Source organism: Dasypus novemcinctus, chromosome 19 (assembly GCF_030445035.2).
Source record: "Dasypus novemcinctus isolate mDasNov1 chromosome 19, mDasNov1.1.hap2, whole genome shotgun sequence".
Classification (NCBI taxonomy): Eukaryota; Metazoa; Chordata; class Mammalia; order Cingulata; family Dasypodidae; genus Dasypus; species Dasypus novemcinctus.
In genome coordinates, this window is record NC_080691.1 from 17,025,882 (window position 1) to 17,048,149 (window position 22,268).

Consider the following 22,268-nt stretch of genomic DNA (forward strand, 5'->3'; position numbering starts at 1 on the left):
GGTCGTGGGCACAGCAGGAAATCTCCGCGGGGCCCATGTGCCGGGGACGGGGCAGGTTCAGCACTGTCCAGCTACAGCCCCTGGTGGCTGCAGTGAGGGGGACGCTGCCCTAAGGGCACTGGGCGCGCGGGCTGAGACCAGGGAGGGCGCGGTGCTGGCGCCAGGGTGTGACGCAGGGAGACTGGGAGCACGCGGAGGCTGGTGCCGGAAGGCGGAGGAGACCCGCAGGCAGCGCGGGCGGCTCTGGAGCCTCCCGGCGGGCTCCTCCGTCCACTGCCCCGAGCCTCAGCCCGAGGAGAGGACAGCTCCTTCCCCGCAGGGGACGTGCCAGGCAAGGCCGGGCCCGCCGAGGGAGACACGGCACCGCGAGGCTGAGGGGCCAGCATGGGCCACTTCCAAGCCAGAGCCCCAGGCGGGGCGCCCCATCCACATCCAGGACACGAAACCACAGGCCTGGGCACGCCACAGCCCGCGGACCCACAGGCGGCCCCGGAGGCCCCCCAGCCCGGCTGCCGAGGGAGGCACCACGCCTGCCTGGGCAGCGGCCACGCAGCAGCGGGCAGCCTGACCACAGCGGCCCCTGCTCCCGCCCGAGTCATCGGCGAGGGCTCATCCGCGTACCAGAGCCCGCGCCCGGTGCCCAGCCTCACCCCAGGGCCAATCGCAGTGCCAGCACAAAGCAGGTGCTCAATAAACCACGAGCAGGAGAACAAACGAAGAAGGAAGGAAGGAATGCACCCAGCAGCGGTGCATGCAAGCAACGCCACGACGTCACCAGAGACCCCACGCCCGTATCAGTCCCTGGCACCCCCAGAAGGCCTCTTCCTAGGGGTCTGGAAGCTTCTGCGGAGCCCCCTCGCTCCCCCTCCCCATGCCAGGCAGGCAGCCCAGGCCACACCAAGGCACATTCCATAGATGTTCCACACATGAGGGCGGGCTGGCCTGTCTCTGAGAGAGGGAAGGGGACACACTTGTGGGGCTCTGGGGGCTGCTGAAAAGACCTCGGGATCCTCAGACCGGTACCAGGCGGCGGGGAGAAGACAGGCCGCCTGCGCCACCCACGCCTGGAATTTTCTCGGAACTAGTAGGTACTGACATTGGAACTGGTGGCAGGTGGAAAAGCTTCCAAATCAAAACTCAGCCTGCCAGGCTGGGGACGCCCACAGCAGCCTCCGCAGCCACCCGGATGCTCAGAGGCCCCGGCCGTCTCCTTCACCAAGGTCTCCCCGCCACCTTCAACGGCATCTGACACACAGTAGGTACTCAATAAGTATTTGTTACGTCCACTGCCAGTGCTACGATGCCTGGCACATGGTACATATTCAATAAATATTTGCTTTGTTCACTGCAGAATGCCCAGAGACAGGCACAGTGCTTGATACATAGTAGGCATTCAATAAATATTTACTCAACAAAAGCACGCCAGCCAGCCCGGCCGAGAAGAAGGGAGACATGACAGCCACCAGGGAGAGTGTGAGGACAGGCAGTTCCGGGATGGGCGGTACAACGCTGCAGCAACGCCAGCTAGAGTTAACGACTGTACACGCCTTGTGGTTCCAGTTCCTGGGTTCTGTAAAAACTAAGGAGCCAGCCCAGGATTTGCAGAGACGCCTGGCTCAGGACCCAGCTCTCAAGGGAAGACACAAAAAACCCCACTGGACGTGACATGGGCGAGCCTCACCCACCCACCCTTCCAAGGCCGATACAGAGGATCCTGCTTCCTGCAACAGCGGCTCGCCACGCTGCCAGCCTTGATCTATTATAAGCACCTACTGTGTGACAGGTGGCACCGCAGTGACTAAGAGGCCTCACACCCCTGCCCTCACAGAGCTGACGTTCTAGTGGAGGGAACGAAAGGAATTACAAGGATGTCAGAGGGTGTTAGTGCTACGAAGGAAAAAAAAAAAACAGACGGAGCGGAGGCGGGGAAGTGGGGAGGGAGTGATTCTAAAGTGGTGGTCAGGGAAGGCCTGAGTAGAAGGCGTCGCTTTAAGCCAAGGTGCAAAGGATGGACAGGCGGCTAGGTGGATGGATGGTGGGGGGGGGTGGGTGGGGGATCATGGATGATGGATGGGTGGATGGGTGATGGAGAATGGATGGATAGATGACAGGCAGATGATGGGTGGATGAGGGATGGATGGATGATGGGTGGATGGACGATAGATGGGTGGGTGGGTGGATGGATAATGGAGGATGGATGGATGGGTGACGGATGGATGATGGGTGGGTGGATGATGGGAGGATGGAGGGATGGATGATGGGTAGATGATGGGTGGATGAGGGATGGATGGATGACGGGTGGATGGATGATGGATGGGTGGGTGGGTGGATAATGGGTGATGGGTGGAGGGTGGGTGGGTGGATGAGGGATGGATGGATGATTGATAGATACATGGATGATAGATGGGTGGATGAAAGATGGATGCATGGATGACGGATAGGTGGACGGATGATGGGTAGATGGGTAGATGAGGGATGGATGGATGATGGGTGGATGGATGATAGATGGATAAATGGATGATGGAGGATGGATGGACGGACGGATGATGGGTAGATGATGGGCGGATAAGGGATGGGTGGATGGATGATGGGTGGATGGATGATGGGTGGATGGGTGGCGGGATCGTGGATGGATGGAGGATGGATGCAGGGATGATGGAGGGGTGGACGGATGATGGGTAGACGATGGGTGGATGAGAGAAGGATGGATGATGGGTGGATGGGTGGATGGTGGATGGGTAGATGGATCGTGGATGGATGGATGATAGATGCATGGATGATGGAGGAGTGGAGGGATGATGGATGGTGGGTGGATGGATGATGGATAGATGACGGATGGGTGGATGGATGATGGATAGATGGATGATGTGTGGATGGAGGGGTGACGGATGGATGGATGATAGATGATGAATGACGGATGGGTAATGGGTAAAGAAATGATGGAGGGGTGGATAGATGATGGGTGGAAGATGATGGATGATGGGTAGATCATGACTAGATGATGGTAGATGAGGGATGGATGGATGATGGGTGGGTGGGTGGATGGATGATGGATAGATGGGTGAGGGATACAGATGTCTGGGGAAGGGTGTTTCAGGCAGAGGGAACAGCAAGTGCAAAGGCCCTGTGGTGGGTGGTGCCTGGTGTGGATGAGGTTGGCTGGGTGCCGTAAGCGAAGGTGAGGGTGGCTGAGATGAACCCGAGGCACAGGGGTCATGAGATCACGTAGGGCTTTGTAGCAACTTTGGGTTTGGTTCTCTGTGAGACAGAAGGAGGTCCCCGGGGTGCTGTGAGCAGGGGTGATGTGCGGTCTCCCGCTTCACGCCCACCCCCGGCACCTCCGTATTAAAAGGAAACCCCGGCTGCACCCTCTTGCTAAGGAGCAATCATCACAGCTGGGCGTGGGTCAAAGGGTCCACCTTAATGCTTTTGAAGCCACCAACACTGGGGTCGTGAGAAGCGTGCCTCCGCCCCCTTCACCCCAGGAGAAGCCGGTTACCCAACCACAGCCTGTCCTTGGCTCTGCCCAAGGGCCAGAGTGGCCGGGGGTCACCATACGTGGAGCTCAGCCCTGGGGGTGCTGTCCACCCCCAGAATTGGGACCAGGCAAGACAAATCCAACCCATGCCCCTGGTTCCATCCCATTCTCATCAACCAGAAAACCTTCTGTGCTTCTATGATACGTGGATGCTGAAACGCGCGCTGGCACTGCTGCGGTAAACAAGTCAGGTGAAAAGGCTGCCCACATTGAGCTGGCGTCAGGGACAGCCCGGTCCCACGGGGAAACTGCCCAGCCAGGTACTCAGCAGGAAGTGGGGGGAGGGAGAGAGGGAGGAGTGAAGGAGGGAGGGGTGGAGGGTGGAAAGAGGACGGGTGGATGAAGAAGAGATGGAGAGTTGTGGGTACAGAAGGGGTAGAAGTTGGATTAAGGGATGAGGGATGGGTGGATGCAAAATGAATAGGGGAAGCGGCTGTGATTCAATCAATTGGGCTCCCGCCTACCACATGGGAGGCCCTGGGTTCACATTCCAGGGCCTCCTTGTGAAGGCAGGCTCGCCCGCCCCGGAGAGCTGGCAGCCCGTGCGCCACAGAGAGCTGGCGCAGCAAGATAATGCAGCAAAAGGGAAACAAGCAGATACAGGAAAGCAAAAAAAATGTGCAGTGAATGGACACAAAGAAGAGATAGCAAAGAACGGAACAAGCCGCACGAGGAGGGGAGCAAATAAATGAATAAATAGATCTTTAAAAATAAATGAATGGATGCAGGAGAAATGAGGATGGGTGGAGAGATGAAGCCAGAATGGAGAATGGATAAAGGAAGGAAAACTCCACAGAGGCAAGGACGGATGGATGGATGATGGACGGATGGGTGCACGGGCGGGTGGGGAGGAAGGAGCGGAGGGTGGAGGGTGGAGGGTGGGTGCAGCGAGGTGTGGGTGGAGGGCGAGCTCCCTTTCACCACTCCGTTTTCCAGGGCGTGGAGAGGCCACGTGCCTTCGTTCCACGAAGACAGCCAAGCCTTCCCCCGCACCCACGCCTTGCCCGCCACGGCGAGGGGCATGGCTTAGCACGTTGACCCCGCGAACCCCGGCGCAGGCACAACCGTTCCCCCAGGTCCAGCCTACAGGGCACAGAGAACCTGGGAGAACCAGCTCCAGTTCCAAACTGCAGTCAGTCCACCCTCCCTGGGACACCCACCTGCTCCGAGGGGCAGGGAGCAGACTCCAGGCCCGGAAATACGCTCCCCGCAGCAGGCGAGGACGCTCAGCCTCGGAGAGGCGCCGACGCCACCGTGCCACGCCGCACCAGCTGGCAAGGGCCGGAAGACTGAGCTGCTCTGAGCCGGCAGCTTCAGGTGGGCTGGGTCCCACGGCCGCTTCCAGCTGGCACGTTGTCCCCGGGGCCTGCTTCCCTCTCCCCACTCGGCCCGGCCAGGTCCCAGAGGCCACCTGAGCAGGACGCGTTGTCAAGAGCCCACGAGACCTACTGATCCTCTATTCTGGAACTAATGTGATTAGTAATGGAAGTGAATGTAGCACTGAGATGGAGAAAGTGGCCATGGTGGCTGCTGAGGGTGGGAATGGGAGGAAGAGATGTGATGTGGGGGCATTTTCGGGGGTTGGAGGTGTCCTGGGTGGTGCTGCAGGGACAGTTACTGGACATTGTGTGTCCTCCCATGGCCCACTGGGTGGACTGGGGGAGAGTGTAAACTGTAATGTGGACCATCGACCATGAGGTGCAGCGGTGCTCAGAGACGCGTTCACCAAGCGCAATGAACGTCCCGTGATGATGGAGGAGGTTGTGGTTATGGGAGGAGTGGGGTGAGGGGGGTGGGGGTGGGGTGAGGGGGGTGGGGGGTATATGGGGACCTCATATTTTTTTAATGTAACATTAAAAATAAATTAAGTTTGAAAAAAAATTTTAAGTGATTTAACAAAACAAAGAAAAAAAAGAACAATTCCATGGAGAAGCCCCAATTTCTGGCTTCTCTTCAACACCAGGCTCGGCCCCCAAGCAGCTGGCAGCGGAGGCCGCCCGGGCGGGTACGGCTCAGTGGTGGCAGGTTCGGGTCGCCCCGCCCTGCCCCGCGTCACCTTCCAGTGCCTGCCGCCATCCCTGCCTCCCACGCAACTGCCCCCACCCCAATCCGCACACCTGCCTTCCCTCAAAGCTCCCCCCGCCACCGCGCAGAGCCCCCCGGGCTCCACACCCATCTATTTTCTGGCCCCTCTCCCCGGCACACGGAGCTCCTCACCGGCAGCCGAGCCCACCTGGGAGCAGGTGCACAGCGGGCGTGGAGGGGGCTGTGGTGGCCAAGGAAAGGTGCCTCCGGCGGCTGCCCGGGCCCCACAGACCTACCCGCTCAAGCACACAGCCTCCAGCCCACACGCTGTCACCCCAAAGGGCCCCCACTGCGCAGAGAGCGCAGCCGACTCAGGTTCAGATCCCAACCCTGCTGCTCACGTAACTGCGTGGCCTTGGGCTCCGTGTCACCTTCCGTGGGCTTTGCTCGGCCTGTCTGTAAAACTACCCTCCATGGGTCGGTGGAAAGATGTGCTGGAAAAAGATCTATGGAAATCGCAACACAGTTGCTTGTCGGAGGAGCTCTGCCACGAGAGCCACGGCTGTGGCCACGCAACGCGACGCAGGCCACATTAGCGACCAGGACGACACACACTAGGGAAGTGAGTGCCCGCTCTGCAGACAGAAAAAAGGAGGTTCAGGAAAGTGACCCGGCCACGCCAACGGCAGGGTGAGGCCCTACCTTAGGAGGCGTCACAGCAGGACCGGGGAGAAATCAGAGGAGGCTTCCCAGAGGAGGTGGCCTGAGCCTTGCTGGATCTCTCAGGCAGGAGGGAAGGGGCTGCCCTTCCCAGCCCTGGAATCTTGGCCAGGTAGTATCTCACCCAACACCCTCCTTTGGTAGATGGGGAAACCAAGGTTCAAAGGGGACGGGGGACGCAAGCAAAGGTCACAGGGCAGGCTGATGATGCACGGCTGGGCTCAGACCCCGGGCCTTGAGGTGCATGTTTTCCAAAGCTGGGCCCCACAGGGCTCCATCTGGGACCACAATTCCCAAGGCCACGTTTCCTGGGACCACAATTCCCAAGGCCACGTTTCCTGGGGGGTCACGTTTCCCAAGACCACGTTTTCCTGAGACCACGTTTCCCGAGCGCATGATTACCAGCCCCACGTTTCCAGAGGCCACGGTCCCCAAGCCCATGTGGTCCAGGCACCTGGAGAGGAGGGCCGAGCGGCCTGAGCCTCAGACCATCGGGGAATTCCCAGGAACAAATGGAGAAGAGGGCACCGGCTCCCTGGCGGTGACACGGTCCCAGGACAGAAGCTCTCCGGTGCTGCCTGGCAGGAGGGGGGGTGCACGAGGGACCCCAAATACCACGTCCTACACCACCTTTCCAGGGAGCAATCCAGGCCCCAAGCGCCCACCCCGTCCCTCACTCCCTAAAAGGGGCCTCGGCCTGGGAGAACCCCCTGGCAGCCCCCCACTCCGCCGCAGGCCCCTCCAGGCTCCGGCTCCACCTCGGCTGCCGGCGCCCGCGCGGGCTCCCACCTCCCTCACGGAAGGCTCACGAGCGCTAGGCTCTGTCCCATCCGACGGGGGGAGACCGAGGCTCAGGGGGACCTCCCCTGCCCAGGTCACATGCGCCCCCGCCCTGGGCGAGCAGAAGGGAAGCGGCGGCGGCTGCAGCGGCCCGGGCGGCCTCTGTTCACGGGCTGAGCGGCCTCTGCGCCACGGCCAGGCCTGCTCCGGGTCGCGTCCTCCCGGCGCCTCTCCTTTGCTTTTCATTTCAAGAGGAAGCGAGGGGGGAGGCAGAGCGTGGCAGACCTGCCCGCGCGCCCGGCTCCGGGCTCCCCACGAGGACCCTCGGCGCGCGGCGGCCCTCCCTCCTGGGTATTTCACCAGCATCACGCCTGATTTTTCCTGGCTCTTCCTCATTAAGTTCTGGGCACCCCGGGAGGGACGTGCTTCCCATTAGCCCTCGCTCCTCCATCTGGCCTTCCAAACAGCAATTTTCTCTGCAGAGGCCAGGAGGGGGAGGAGAAGCCCAGAGAAGGGGCTGGCTTCTGGGGCAGCGGGAGCGGGCCGCGGGCAGCAGGGACCCCCGGGGCTGTGGACGGCAGGAGAGAGGGCGCCTCCGGAGCGGGCGGCAGGGATAGGGCGCCAGCTCTCCGGGCTGAGCGCCCTGCCAGGCAGGAGAGTGCTCTCAGAGGCGGCTGCGGCTGACGTAGTCAAGGAGCTCGGGCTGCTGGAGCTCGGGTGCCTGGGTCCACTTCACCGCCGGACGGGAGTCCCCACCCACAGGCGACTCAAGGGGCCACAAAACACACCTCCTCCAGGGAGTCCTCCCTGATTGCCAGGAAAGGGTCCCCGGTTGGGCTGGTCTTGCTCGGTGCTGGCTCCTTAAAAAGAGACCGCGATTCCCAGTGCATTCGCCAGGGTCCCCGACCCCCGCGGCCAAAGCCAAGGCCGTGTCTCAAGCCCCCTCCTCTCAGGACCCCAAGGCCACGGAGCGTGGCTAAGCTGTAGGGCAGTGACTCACAGCTGCCACCCCCTAGACGTGCCCACCCGCCACCCCGAGCAGCTGCCTCCAACCCGGGCCAGAGCTGGGGAGGGAACGGGCCCGAGGAGGGGGCTGGCCCCAAACTTCCTGCCGCTTCCAAAGGGCTCCGGAGTCCACGCCCCCAGGGACGCACCGGGCCAGGTGTGGCGCCCCCACCCCAGGCCCTCCGCCGCAGGAAGGAGGCCCCCGATTCCCACAGCCCTCCCTGCACCACCGCCATCTGGCGAGCCGAGCCTCCACAGCTGCGCAGCTGCCGGAAGCGCCACCTCCGGCCCCCCGGCACGCAGACCCCCAAGAGACAGGGCTCGAGGGAAGGGCCGGGGCCCCCGGCCTTTCCCTGCAGGTCTCTGGGGGACAGATGTTCCTGCTGCTAAGAATAGCCGCGCCGGGGACTCCAGGGCACAACCCGCCCGCTCCACGGGGGCCGGCCAGGCACGTCCCCGGCCCAGGAAGGCAGCAGGCGGCCCCCCGGCCCTGCCCCCCCCGGCCCTGCCCCCCGTCCCCCGCCCTGGCCGGAGGCCTGCCCAGGCCGAGGTGTGCAAGAACCCACTTTGCACCAGCGGTCGCCAGCCGGCAAGTGTGGGCTCGGGTCGTTCAAGGACACCCCGTGGCGGGGGAGGCTGACAAGTGCCGATGTGGGGACGGCAACCAGGACCTGCGGCCCCGCGGCCCCGCGGCCGGGCCACCCAGAGCCAGCAGCGCCGCGCACAGGAGCCGTTTCCCCTGCAGCCCCAGGGGGAGCACCCACCCGGCGGGGGGCAGCACCAGGAGGCCCAGCGGGGAAGGGATCGAGACCCCACTGGAACGCCCCCGGGGCGTGGAGGGAAAGGGGCACGACGGCCTCTGGGGAGTGCAAAGGGGCGGCCACCAGGATGGGGGTCCGGGGGTGCTGCGCAAAGCCAGGAAGGCCGACTGCGAGGCTGCCCCCGATGAATAATTTTCCTTTTAAAGAAACACCGACTGGGAAGCAGACGTGGCTCAACTGGCAGGGCGTCCGCCTACCACACGGGAGGTCCGCGGTTCAAGCCCCGGGCCTCCTTGACCCGTGTGGAGCTGGCCCATGCGCGGTGCTGATGCGCACAAGGAGTGCCCTGGCACGCAGGGGTGTCCCCCGTGTAGGGGAGCCCCACGCGCAAGGAGTGCACCCTGCACGGAAAAAAAAAAAACGCAGCCACACACACAGAGAACTGACGCAGCAAAATGACGCAACAAAAAAGGGACGCAGTTTCCCAGTGCCGCCGGATAATGCAAGTGGACGCAGAAGAACACACAGTGAATGGACACAGAGAGCAGACAACTGGGGGGTGGGGGGGGGAAGGGGAGAGAAGTAAATAAAATAAATCTTTAAAAAGAAATGCCAACCACAAACCCCACAAATCAGCCTGCCACCCAGTGGGCCCGCCGTGGGTACCGGGGCACGGCCTGTGCTTAGGACACAGCCAGGTGGGAGCAGGAAGGCTCAGAGGCGGCGCGGGTCACACGGGGAGTGGGGCTTTGGTAGAACCTGGGAAGAGGCCAGCACTGCCCCCCACCCAGGGGGGCACACGTGCCTGCGAGAGGAGCAGCCAGGCAGGGCCCCCGCCTCTGCACAGGGAGGCCCCCCGGCCCGGCCAGCAGGGCCCGACCCCCCATGAGCCCGCTGGGTCCAGGAGTCTGGGGAGGTGGTCCTCGGTCCCAGGTCAGCAGCGGCCACAGAGGCGCCCTCTGCAGTGACCGGCTAAGGGAGGGGCCCAGCTCTCAGGGCGAACCAGCAAAACTCACTTGCGCTACTTTTGCTGGAATTTTGGAAACAAACAGCTCTCCTTCCGGGAAGACCTGCTGAGCGGGGATTTTAGTCTGAGATTGCCGCCATTTGAGCCACTGGATCCAGCCGTGCCTGAAGCCTCCCTGAGCCTTTTTTTTTTTTTTAAAGATTTATTTTTATTTATTTAATTTCCCCCCCTCCCCTGGTTGTCTGTTTTCTGTGTCTATTTGCTGCGTCTTGTTTCTTTGTCCGCTTCTGTTGTCGTCAGCGGCACGGGAAGTGTGGGCGGCGCCATTCCTCGGCAGGCTGCTCCCTCCTTCGCGCTGGGCGGCTCTCCTTATGGGCGCACTCCTTGCGCGTGGGGCTCCCCTACGCGGGGGACACCCCTGCGTGGCATGGCACTCCTTGCACGCATCAGCACTGCTCATGGGCCAGCTCCACACGGGTCAAGGAGGCCCGGGGTTTGAACCGCGGATCTCCCATGTGGTAGACGGACGCCCTAACCACTGGGCCAAAGTCCGTTTCCCTCCCTGAGCCTTTTGTGCTCAATGCAAAAAGAGCTGCGATTCCACCAGCTGCAACCAAGAGGCCTAATACACTCTCCCCCCCCCCCCCCCCCAATGCCTGAATTCTAAGCCTCCCAAATCTCCCTGCAGCCCGGGAGGAAGGACTCAACCCAGGAGGAAAGGGCCAGGCACAGCTGGGGGCCAGGCCCTCACCCCCGGAGGAGGAGGGGGCGTCTCCGGCCCAGCCGCCGGGGGCTCTGCTGGGGAGCGGTCGGCAGTGGGCCCTGCAGCGGAGCCGCCTCCGCGGGCGGGCGGGAGGTGGGTCAGGCGGCAGCCACCCCCCCCCCCGCAGCAGCCCCGGGTAACCAGAGCCCGCGGCCTGCGCTTCTGGAGGCACAGCCCGACCTCCCCGGAAGGAACATCTGCTCCCAGGACAGGGGCCAGAGGCGCTGGGAACAGGCGGCCGGGGCACGCCCCGCGGCCCGGCCAGGGGAAGGGGGCGCCGTCCGCGGCCCGAGGCCCCACCCCGCCGGCGCTGCCTCCCCTCCCCCCTCGCCTCCCAACCTCAGCCGCACAGATGGGGAAACTGAGGCCCGGAGGGGCAAAGACGCCCGTCCACCGTCCCACAGGCGGGAACGGGGCCGTCGGGATATTAACCAACACCGCCTCCAGCTCCTGGGCCCCGGGCGTCACCCACTGCCCACGGGGCGGACGGTCGCCGGGGAAGCAGCCCACCACGTCACAGCCAGGCGCCCACACGGCGCTGCCTTAGGTCAGCTCGCGGCATCACCCCACCTCCCCGGGGTGGCGCCTATCATTATCCCCGTTTTGTAAGCGAAGAGAACGAGGCACAGAGAGGCTAAGCAGCTTGCCCAAGGTCGCCCAGCCGGCAAGTGGCAAAGTCGGGATGCCAATCCGGGCCGCCCGGCCCAGCAGCCTCCTCCCCAGCAGGCCCTGTCACCGCCGCTCCCCCGCCTCCCTCCCCGCCCCCCAGCCTCACGACTCCCACGCGCCATCCCCGCTCACGGGCCCGAGTCCTGCCAGCCAGAGGCGCCCAAGGGACCCTGCGGACGGGCGGTGGCCACCTCCACAGCACCCAGCCCGCCCCCACCTCCCCCGGGGGCCACCTCCCGCCTCCCCACGTCCGCGTGTCCCAGCGCACGGTCCACGCCGGTCACTCCGCAGACGCGTGCGGGGGCCGTGGAAGCTCCAGCAGCGGAATCTTGGAGACAGGCTAAAGCCCCCTTCGAAAACGGGGACGGCGGGGGGGGGGAGGGGGGTGCAGTTTTCAGCAGCGTTCGCCCCCGGCTGCCGTGAGCCTAAAGCCATCAACTGGCTCACGTTCACGCCGCCTGCCACACGACAACCGCCAGTGTAGACGCAGAGCCGCTGGCCGTGGCCAGGAGTCTCGGGCCACCGTGGCACCCAGAGGCTGGGTGGCCGCCGCCGGGTAGCCTGCCCTCTCTGGGCCCAGGCAAAGGTGGTTTGCTGGGAAACCGCTGCCACCCCCAAGCGCAGTGACCAGCTGCACCCCGGGCAGGGGCCCAGCCAGGACTCTGGAGAGCCCCTCCCCCAGGGCCACCCAGGCTGGGGTGGGCGGGGGCAGCGAGGCGCCTCAGAGGGCTCAGCAGCTGCTTCTGTGGACGTGGAGCCTGGGAGAGGGAGGCGGGTTCCGGCAACACCCCTCCTTCCTGGGGGGCCCAGAGGGGGACCCGTGCCCCCGAAAGCCCCACAGCCCTGGAGCTGGGGGCCGCTGGTTCTCGGGGTCCCAGGGCGGCCACAGCCACGCACTGACTTGAGCAGCGGACGCGCGCTCTCGCGCCGTTCTGGAAGGCAGAAGTGGGCCGAGCCCCCGGGGCGTCCTCCCGCCTCCCCCCACTCGCCTCCGGGGGCCCAGGCGCGCCTCGGCTCGGGGCCGCGGGACTCCGGCCTCGCTCTCCCCACGGGCTTCTCGGCGTCCCTCTCACGGCAGCCCCGTCCCTGGCCTCACGGCCCCCCCGCTCGCCAGGCCCAGCTCTTTCCCAAATGAGGCGGCTTTCCAGGAAGTGGGGCGCAGGCCCGTCTCTGGGGGCACCACTCGGCCTCCATAGAGGCCGGCCTTTCCTGTAGCCTCGCTCACCTCCCGGAAGCTCTCTCCCGGTCACCCCGTGGCCACGTCCCAGCAGCCTCCGCTCCCCGGTGAGGAGCCAAGGCAGGGAGCCAGGCCGCACGCCCAGGACTCGAACCCGGCTCCCTCCACAGGGCGCCCCCGCGCAGCCGCCGGGCACGGGGCCTCCTCGGTTTACAGGAAGCACACGACCTCGCCCCCACCGCCCCTCCAGGGGCGTCCAGCATGGGGGAACCCCGAGTCCCCGCTCAGACCTGGCTGCCATGGGGCAAATCCCGCCTGCCCAGAGCCTCTTGGGGCCGAATCCCGGCCTTGCTCACAGCCTGGGGGGGCACCCCCACTCTAGGACGAGCCAGATCCAGGCCCATCCACGCCCCCACCCCAGCACCCAGCCCCCGGCGCGGAAAGGGCGCCTTAGGCCGTCACGGGCGGCCCCGGGCGGGAGGCAATTCAGGGGTGGAGGGGGAGGCCGGCCGGACAAAGGGCTCCCTGTCCAGGGTGCAGAGTGGGGGGCGGGGGCGGGCCTGGACCTGCGCAGCCCTCCTCCAGCAGCCGGGCGAGGCCTGCCGCAGGTGCCACGAGACCCCCAGCACCCCTGGCCCCAGTGCTCAAGGCCGGGGGCCCCTGGGGCGGCTTCCCCCCTCCAGCCCACCTGCCCGCCTTGCTCCAGGAGAAACGAGCTTCCGGGCTGCTCTGCAAAGGGCGAACTTCCTGGGTGGAGGGCGATGAGCCCAAAGCGGGTTCAGGCCCCAGTGGCCCGAGTCTCCCAGCCCCGCGCGGTCATCAAGAAAGTGAAACAACAACCTGCAGAACAGGAGAAAGCACGGGGAAACCCTGCCCCTGTAAGGGTCACGACCCAGAATACGGCAAGAACTCCTACAACGCAACAGCAAGAAGACAGTGCAATTAAAAACGGACCCAGAATCTGACCAGACGTCTCTCCAAAGAAGATACTGGAGTAGTCGACAAGCACGTGGACGCACGCACAGCACCATTAGCCACTAGGGAAATGCAAATGAAAACTGAGACGCCACCCATGCCCGCGGCATTCAAGAAACTGAAAACACCACGCATCGGCCGAGCACGGCTGGGGAGGTGAAGCGGGGCAGCCGCCTCGGAAAGCAGAGCAGGGGTTTCTCAGAGTTAAACACAGAATTACTAGGGGACCTGGCAATTCCACTCCCGGCTATATACCCCAAAGACCTGAAAGCGGGGACCTGGCCAGACAGCTGCACCTGCGTCATCACAGCGCTGTTCACGACTGCCAGGACGGGGGGAAGCACCCCACGTGTCCTCAACGGGGGACTGCGTAAACAAAACGTGGTCTGTGCACACGACGGAGTATTCCTCAGCCATAAAAAGTTCTGACACACGCGTCCACACAGATGAACCCCGGAGATGTCACGCTGAGAAGCACGCCAGGCACAAAGGACACACACCACATGGTGGGAGGTGGACATGGCTCAACTGATAGAGCGTCCACCTACCATATGGAGGGTCCAGGGTTCAAACCCAGGGCCTCCTGACCCGTGTGGAGCTGGCCCATGCGCAGTGCTGATGCACAAGGAGTGCCCTGCCACGCAGGGATGCCCCCGTGTAGGCGTGTTCCACACGCAAGGGTGCGCCCTGCAAGGAGAGCTGCCCCGCATGAAAAGAGCGGAGCCCGCCCAGGAGTGGTGCCGTACACATGGAGAGCTGACGCAGCAAGATGACACAACAAAAAAAAGAGACGCAGTTTCCCAGTGCCACCTGAGAGTGCAGGCGAACACACAGTGAGTGGACACAGACAGCAGACAACAGGGAGAAGGGGAGAAAAGTAGATAAAAATGAGTAAATAATAAATCAAAAATTAAAAAAAAAATACCATATGGTTTCTCTAGTTTAGAATTCTTAGGAAAAAGCAAACTATAGAGACAAAAAGCAGGACAGAGGTTCCCGGGAGGAGCGAGGGGAGTGGGGAGGGGGGGTTAGTGCTCAGTGCGTGAGTTTGGGTTTTGGGATGTTGGCAAGAGCCTGGAAATAGTGGTGAACGCAACACAGTATCATCAACACGTTCAACGTCCAACAACGGTCCACTTAAAACGTCCAGGATGATTCTCCACCATCATTAAAAACACATAAATCCTAAGGGGGGGGAGGACACAAAGAGGCCCGTGGGGGTGGGCGCCCACCACGCCCCTGCCCCCCAGGCTCTCAGCACAGCCCGGGGCCCGAGGTCCCCTGCGGGGAGCCCCCCAAGCCCCCCCGCACACCCGCGCCCACGACTCCAGCCACGGCGGAAACCCCGTGGGCAGCTCGGCAGTGGGGCCGGCCAGGAGCCGCTCATCCCACGGCCCGGAACGCTCTGGAACCCTCCAGAATCCCTGGGCGCAAAGCAAGCCCCTCCTGGACCTCCCGGGCCCGAGCCCAGGTGCCCACCGGCCGTGGGAGGGCCGTCCGCAGGCGCTCTCATGGGAGTCCCTGGAGAGGTGCCCGCTGCACACTGGTTTTGGCTGGACGCAAACTCCATTTTCACACGTAAGCGCCAACCGCCCAGAATTACCCAGCCCACTCCGGGGTGAGCCGGTTACAGCCCGAGGGCATTCTCACACCCACAGAGGCGAGGAGGGGTCTGAGAGAAACTGGTACCACAAGGAACAGCAGGACCGGACAAAACGCAGCCAAGAGGACAGAGCAAGGAGGAGCACACGTTCAGAGAGGGGAGGGGTCCCGGAGACGAAATCCAGCCCAGGCCCACCTTGGGGGTCCCGAGCTGGCCTAGAGGTCCTGAATCCTGCCCCTGCCCGGGACCCTGAGCCCAGTGAGGACGGGCAGAGGTGGGAGAAGAGGCCCGAGGAGGGCGAGCTGCTTTCCCAGGGCCCCAGCCAGCGGGCTGCAGCACAGGCCCTGGCCCAGAGCCCCCAGGAGCCCCACTTCCTCATCTGAGAAGTGGGGAGCAGACGACACGCCCTGCTGGGTGGGGCCAATGCGCACAGCGATCGCCCCGGCCGAGAGGATAATGACCGGCCCAGGGGCCTGGCAGCCTCGGCTCACTGAACCCGCTGGTGAACCCCACCAGGTACCAAACACCACCCCCTGGACAGATGGGGAAACTGAGGCTGGGAGGGGGGAAGGCGCTTGCTCAACTCCGCACACCACCACGGGGCGGAGTCGGAATCGAGCCCAGGGCAGCCTGGCCCCTGAGCCCCCGTGTTTTACTCCAACATTCGATTCGGAGACGACCATGGATGCGCATGCGGCTGTAAGAAACCGCAGAGCACGACCCCCAGGTCCGCGCTACTTGGCGTTCAGCAGCTTCACGTGCCCGCTTGTGCGTGCGTCGTCAGTCATGGCGACTGTATCACGTGCACACTCAGCGTGCCCTCCCCACGCGCCGGGCGCCCCAGGGCCTCGCAGCTTCTCCTCGGTCCCCACCTCGGCTCTGCAAGGTGCAGGCGAGGAAACCGAGGCCCAGTGCGGGCCCAAGCGCTTGACCACGGTCGCACATCTGCCAGAGGCCAGGCCCGGACCTGTGTTGCCCCAAGATGCCCCAAATCCCACGGGGCTCCTCTGGGTCCATTCAGGGCCACTCCGGCGGGAGGGGGGGAGGCGGGGCAGGTCCTCCTCAGCACCATTGAACCAGCCACGGCAGCGCCAGCCAATCCCGCTCGCGCCACGGCGAGCCCGGCGGCCCATTCAGAAGCTCCCCTAAGTCGTGCAACGATGTGAGGACCTGCCAGAGCGTCCACGGTCATATGGGGAAACTGAGGCCCGGGGACGCCACCTGACTTGCCCAAAGTCACACAACCCGAAAGCATGTCAGCTGGGGCTTGTGTGCCTCCCGCTGCTGTCCCATTTTACAGGCAGGGAAACTGAGGCTCGGGGGAGCAGGCGGTCGGCTTGCCCAAGGCCACGCAGCAGAGAGGGCCAAAGCCGGGCCCCCGAGACCAGCCCACCCCGCGGGCCACTCCCGCCGCCCGCTCAGGGTGGCGGCACACATGGCCCCGGGGACCAGGCCCTCCCTCGACCCCCCGCTGGCGACCGAAGGCTCCCCGTGAGCCCGGGAGGCCCCCCCCACTGGCGGTGTTTACGTCCGCCCCGGCGGCCGGGTCCCCGGGCAAGCCCGGGCCGGTGGCGCTCATTTCAAAGCAGACACGGGCAAGCAGCCAAGCGCCGCCTCGGTGGGAGCGGGCGCCGGGGCCGGCTCGGCGCTTCCTGCACCTGGCTCCCCGCTCCCGGCCCCCTGAAGCCCAGGCCCCCGCCCCGCCGAACCCCGAAGGGCCCGCCGCCGGGACCCAGGAGCCCGGGCCTCCCCGAGGGCACGCGAGGGGCCCCGCCACGGAGGAAGGCAGGGTGCCCCCCACACCCGCGCCCGCCAGGAGCGCCTCTCCCGGGCCGCGCCCGCCCGGGGCCTCCGGGGGCCCTTTTCCATGACTTCAGCAACTTCGTCCGCTAGGACGGCCCGGCCCATTGTCCCGCCGCGCCGTGGCCCGACAAACGCCCGTGCAGCCGAGGGGCGCGCCCGGCCTCCCCCCGGGGCCAGCTGACCGGGGGCCGCCACGTCCGGCGGCGGAGCCGGGGTTCCTTCCGGAAAAGTCTCCCAGCCCCCCCGGACAGCAGTCCCCTGTCCGTTAGCGAGAGCGGGGCCCCCCGTGGCCCCCCCCAGCCCTACACCCACCCCCGGGCCGGGAGCCCATGCGCGCCTCCCTGTCCACCGCTGGCCACTTCTCTTACCCGAGCAAATGACCGGCCTGTCGCGCGCGTCAGCTCCAAACACAACTCGGAGGAACTCTCCCACCAGGAGAAAAAAAATCAGAAAGCACGAGGCGCCAGCAAGTGGGTCAGCGGAGCCCGCGCGCAGCCCGCTCTGCCGGCTTCCGGAAGGCGCGCCGTGTCCAGCGCCAGGCCCATCCTTCCTCCGGGATGGACAGCCGGGAGAGGGGCGGCCCCGAGAGCTGCCCGCGGCGCCTTACCGCGAGACTACAGCCTCGCACCCGCCGGGCGGCCCCGCTGGCAGCCGGCGCCCGGGCCCGCGACACCCCCCCGCGAGGGGCAGGCCGAGGCCCACCGGGGCCGGCCCAGGGGGTCCCCCGCGCCCCAGGCCGGGCCAAAACCGAGACGTCGCGCCTCCGGCGGGCTGTCCTCCGCTCCTGCCACCCCAGGCCTATAAACACGGAGAATTACATAAGTCCACTCCTCCTGTCGGGGAGCCAAAAGTACGCGCTTTTTCTCCCAGCCTTGGCAGTAAGTAATAATTCCTCATCGCCATGGTAACCCTGGCGGGCTTCCAGCCGCCGCTCGAGCTGAAGCACTGAGAGGCCTTTTTATAGCTCGGCTAGGAAAGCCTCTCACCGTGTGCTCGCTCGCACAACAAGCGCACTCCAGCCGCGGGAGCCTTGAACCCGTCTCTCACCGCCCGCCCGGGACCGCCAGCCCCCCGAGGCCCGGCCGGCCTGCACGCCTCCTCCCCAGAGCGCGGCTTTGGCGCCCCGCCGCGGGCCCACCGTGAAACCGAAGCCCCTGCCCCGTGCTCCAAGCCTCGCCAGGACGGCCGCAGGGGCAGGCCCCGCCTCGGCAACGTTCCTCTCCTTCTTTCAATCCCAGGCAGAGAGAGAATGACCCCTCGGGGAAGCAGGGACACCTCGGTGTACACAGCACAGCCAAACACACACACACAGGCCCGGGGGTCTGCGCCTCGGCTGCGAGGAGCTGTGTGGCTCGGGGGCAAAGCCGGGCGTCTCTGGGCAGCTGCATGTGTCTGAAAAAGAGTGAGGGCGGGCCAGTGGCCATGCCCAGGGGAGCTGCCCCAGCTCCCCCGGGAAACAGAGGGGCCTCAAAACCAGGCTCCGGCCTGACCGCCCTGCCGCCACAGCCGGGAGCCGGGTCCTAAGGTGGCATCCTGCGTTACCTGCCGCTGCGTGCAAACGCAGGGGAAGGCCGGCACACGCCAAGGCCCGGAGGCCGGCCCAAGGCTGCCGCTGCAGGGAGAGGCCGAAGGCAGCGACAACGGTGAGAGGAGGGGTCACAGTGGCTGGAGGGAGGAAGCAGGCCCCGGGGCCTCGGGGCAAGTCACTTAACTCCATGGGCTGGAGACGCCCCAGAGAACAGTGACGACAGCCGTGCAGCGGCACCCCTGCACCCCGTGCTGCGTGCCCACTGTGGGGCAACGCGCCTCCTCTGCAAGGTGGGTGCACCTGTGAACCCCAAAACACAGAGAAGGAAACGGACCCAGAGGGGCGGAGGGACATGCCCCAGGTCACACAGCTGGAAAGTGACAGAGCTGAGATTATATCCACCGCGCCCCGCGGCTTGCTCAGCCAAGAGCCGCGGGAGGGTTTTAGGCTCGTCAGAGCTAAGTGTGATAAAGATGTGCGGCCACCGGACGTGGCCCCAGAGCCCAGCGAGGAGGCTGCCGGGGCCCCCGCGGAGGGTTTTCAAAGCCTTCGAGAGACCTGCCCTCAAAAGCCAAAGGCGGCCGTTGTTCTAGCCCAAAGCTTACTTTCATAGCTGGGGAAACTGAGGCACAGAAAGATGGGGGTGACAGAAGGCCGTGTTTTAGCCCAAAGATCCAAATGTGGTCGTCCCCCACCACCATCAGCCCCTGGCTCTCGCCCCAACGGTCGGGAGACCCCAAAACTCAGGAGCGGGCCCGACGGCCCCTCCCCCCAGAGCCCGCCAGGAAGCGGCGCGGTCAGGACGCACCGGCTCCTTTTGTTCTGTCGTGTTTGTCTTGGACACAGACCTGCAGCCAGGCCTTCTCCAGAAGCCGGCCCGACCCCAGGAGGAGCTCGTCCCACCCCCACCAGGGCCACTCCCTGCTCCGGGCAGCCGGGCCCTGGGTTCTGCACCGTGTCATTCCGCGGTCAACCCTTCCTGCTTCCTGCGTCCGCCCAAGGGCCGGGCCACGAACGGATCGTCACGTGACTTGACGACGAAGCATCAAAACCCAGCCACATGGGAAGCAGACGTGGCTCAACTGATAGGGCGTCCGTCTACCATATGGAGGGTCCAGGGTTCAAACTCCAGTCCTCCTGACCCATGTGGAGCTGGCCCATGCGCAGTGCTGATGCGCGCAAGGAGTGCCCTGCCACGCAGGGGTGTCCCCCACGTGGGGGAGCCCCACGCGCAAGGAGTGCACCCCTCAAGGAGAGCCGCCCTGCGTGAAAAAAGGGCAGCCTGCCCAAGAATGGCACCACACACACGGAGAGCTGACGCAGCAAGATGACGCAACAAAGAGACGCAGTTTCCCAGTGCCGCCGGATAACGCAAGCGGACACAGAAGAACACACAGCAAATGGACACAGACAGCAGACAACGGGGTGGGGGGGGGAGAGAAATAAATCTTAAAAAAAAAAAACGTGGCAGCTCCCACGCAGAGCCACTCGCCAGACCTGTGCTTCCGCTCCGCGTGAGCTGGTGCACAGTCACCTGCCGAGCAGGTACAGCTGCGACGCACGAGGGCCGCGGGTCCCCCCCTCCCCACCGAAGGTGAGCCCGGGCCCCGTGCCTGGGAGTGAGGCCTCGGCTGGGAGCGAAGCCCCTGCAGAGGCGCGCGGGGCGAGACGAGGTCCTCCGGCGCCGGGGCCGCCCTACAGCCCACGCCGGCGTCCTGGAAGAGGAGAGCTGAGCCGACAGGCGGGCACCCGGCAAGGGTCGCCGCGGCCCACGAGCCCGGGCGGGGAGCAGGTCCTCCCAGGATGGCGGGGCGCAGCCCTGCCCACAGCCGGATCTGACCCCCAGGCCCCGGAAGCGGGGAGGACGCACCTCTGTGGCTCTAAGGCTCTGGCACCGCGGGATCAAGCACCACACGCGCCGAGGGGGGAGCGCCCCGGGACCCTGAGGCATCCGGGCCTCCGTGCCAGCCGCCGCCAGGGACAGCCCGGGTGAGCGGGGTTCCGAGGGACGGGGCAAGGGCAGGTGGGCCGAGCTTTGGGGGCCCACCTCTCCAGGAACTGCCCACCCGCCCTCTCGGGGTCACCAAGGAGGCCCCGAGGGCCCCGGCTGGACACGTGGCCGCAGCACTGCCCATGCCAGGTCTGGCCGGAAGGGCTCCAGCTCGTCCCTGCGCTGAGGGACGGCCAGGGACAGAGTTTAGGGGGAGGGTAAGAGCGAGGGACGGGGACACAGGGACAGAAGGAGGGCCTGCGGCTACTTTCTCCTCTCCCTCACCCGGCCTGGTACCCCGTGACGCGGCGAGGGCCTGCCCCTCCCCGGACAGCGTCGGTTTTCTCACCTGAAGAGCCGCGAGGCAGGTGGCTTCAGTGGTGGTCGCCACCGGCCCAGGTCACCGCTTTCCGGAAGCAGCCACCATCTCAGGGCGGTTAAGGGTCGCTGACCCCAGGCCTCAACCGCCAACTGAGCCCCTGCTGTATGCCCCACTCCTGGCACTGGGAACCCAGCACTGGACAAGATAAGTGCTGCCCCACCCAGGAGCGGTGCGCAAAGAGGCGCGGACGGCGACCGCCACCGAAGGCGTGCGCTCACGCGGGGCGAAGTGCCGGTCCTGGAGACGAGCAAGCGGGGGCGAGCCCGCGGCAGGGTGCGCTGTAGGATGGGGTGGCTTCTGGGGCAGGTTTACACCCGGCGGAGGGAGGGCGGGAGCTGTGGCGCACAGCCCGGGGCGGCAGCAACCGCATCAAGGTCCCGAGGCGGCCATCGCCAGGAGCAGCGGGAGGTGGGCGCGGCTGGAGCACGGGCCAGAGCGGGCGGTGGGAGGTGCGGGCCAACACGGCCACGCGGACCAAGAGCTCCGTGGTCTTGGCTGCCCGCAGCGCCACAGGCAGGCACCACCTCCTGGGCGACCTGAACGGCGGAAGCACAGGCTCCGGACCCCCGAGGCCACGAGTCCAAGCGCACAGGGTGGGCAGGGTCCCGGGAGCCCCAGGGAGTGCCCTCCCGCCTCCCGCAGCGCTGGTGGCCCCGGCGCTCCTGGCTCCTCCCCTCCTCTTCTAAGGACGCCACCCCGGGCCCATCCCAAACCTCATCTCAACACTTTTCACAGGGAAGTGGACTTGGCCCAGTGGTTAGGGCGTCCGCCTACCACCCGGGAGGCCCGCGGTTCAAACCCCGGGCCTCCTTGACCCGTGTGGAGCTGGCCCATGCGCAGTGCTGATGCGCGCAAGGAGTGCCCTGCCACGCAGGGGTGTCCCCCGCGTAGGGGAGCCCCACGTGCAAGGAGTGCACCCATAAGGAGAGCTGCCCAGCACGAAAAGAAAGCACAGCCTGCCCAGGAATGGTGCCACCCACACGGAGAGCTGACACGTCAAGATGACACAACAAAAAGAGACACAGATTCCCAGTGCCGCTAATAAGGATAGAAACAGTCACAGAAGAAGACACAGAGAATGGACAGAGAGAGCAGAACAACTGGGGGGAGGAAGGGGAGAAAAATAAATTAAAAATTTAAAAATCTAAAAAAAAGACCTTTCACTGACGACACCTGCGAAGACCCTAGTTCCCATCAGGTCACATTCGGGGGCTCCGGGGGACACAGCTTTGGGGGGGGCACCATTCAACCCTCCGCAAAGACGAGGGCGCCCGTCGGCCGTGCCCTCCCCACGCATTCCCGGCCACCAGGCTGGCAGCTCCAGCACCCCCCGGGGGGCAGCTGGCCAGAGCCCTCCCACCCGGCCCCCTCCCAACCTGGGCCAGGTGGAGAGAGCCCCACCGACCTGCAGCCCCCGCCCTGAGGGGGACAACGTGGCCCACGTGCAGGCACCTCAGGGCACGGGAACCTCCGGGAGGGGAGGTCCAGCCTTTGCCGGGCCCGGCGACTCCCCCGGGGCGCACGGCAATCTCTGCCCTCCCCCCTTAACCCAGGCCTGGGATCCCCCCCACAGGTGCCTCGA

General features: G+C 65.2%; 1 protein-coding gene across 18 annotated transcripts in view; it reads right to left on the reverse strand.

Annotated features, from left to right (window-relative positions):
• NCOR2 (nuclear receptor corepressor 2) overlaps positions 1-17,405 on the reverse strand; it is a 158,774-nt gene extending 141,369 nt beyond the window's left edge. For 5 of the 18 annotated variants that reach the window (XM_058281254.2, XM_058281253.2, XM_058281251.2 and 2 more), the window contains exon 1: positions 17,155-17,396. The gene's annotated coding sequence lies outside the window, so the exon portion shown is untranslated. Of the gene's footprint in view, positions 1-17,154 lie in introns of all 18 variants that reach the window. The other 13 variants (XM_058281238.2, XM_058281240.2, XM_058281249.2 and 10 more) reach the window with 5 other exon arrangements.
• Positions 17,406-22,268: the final 4,863 nt, after the last annotated feature.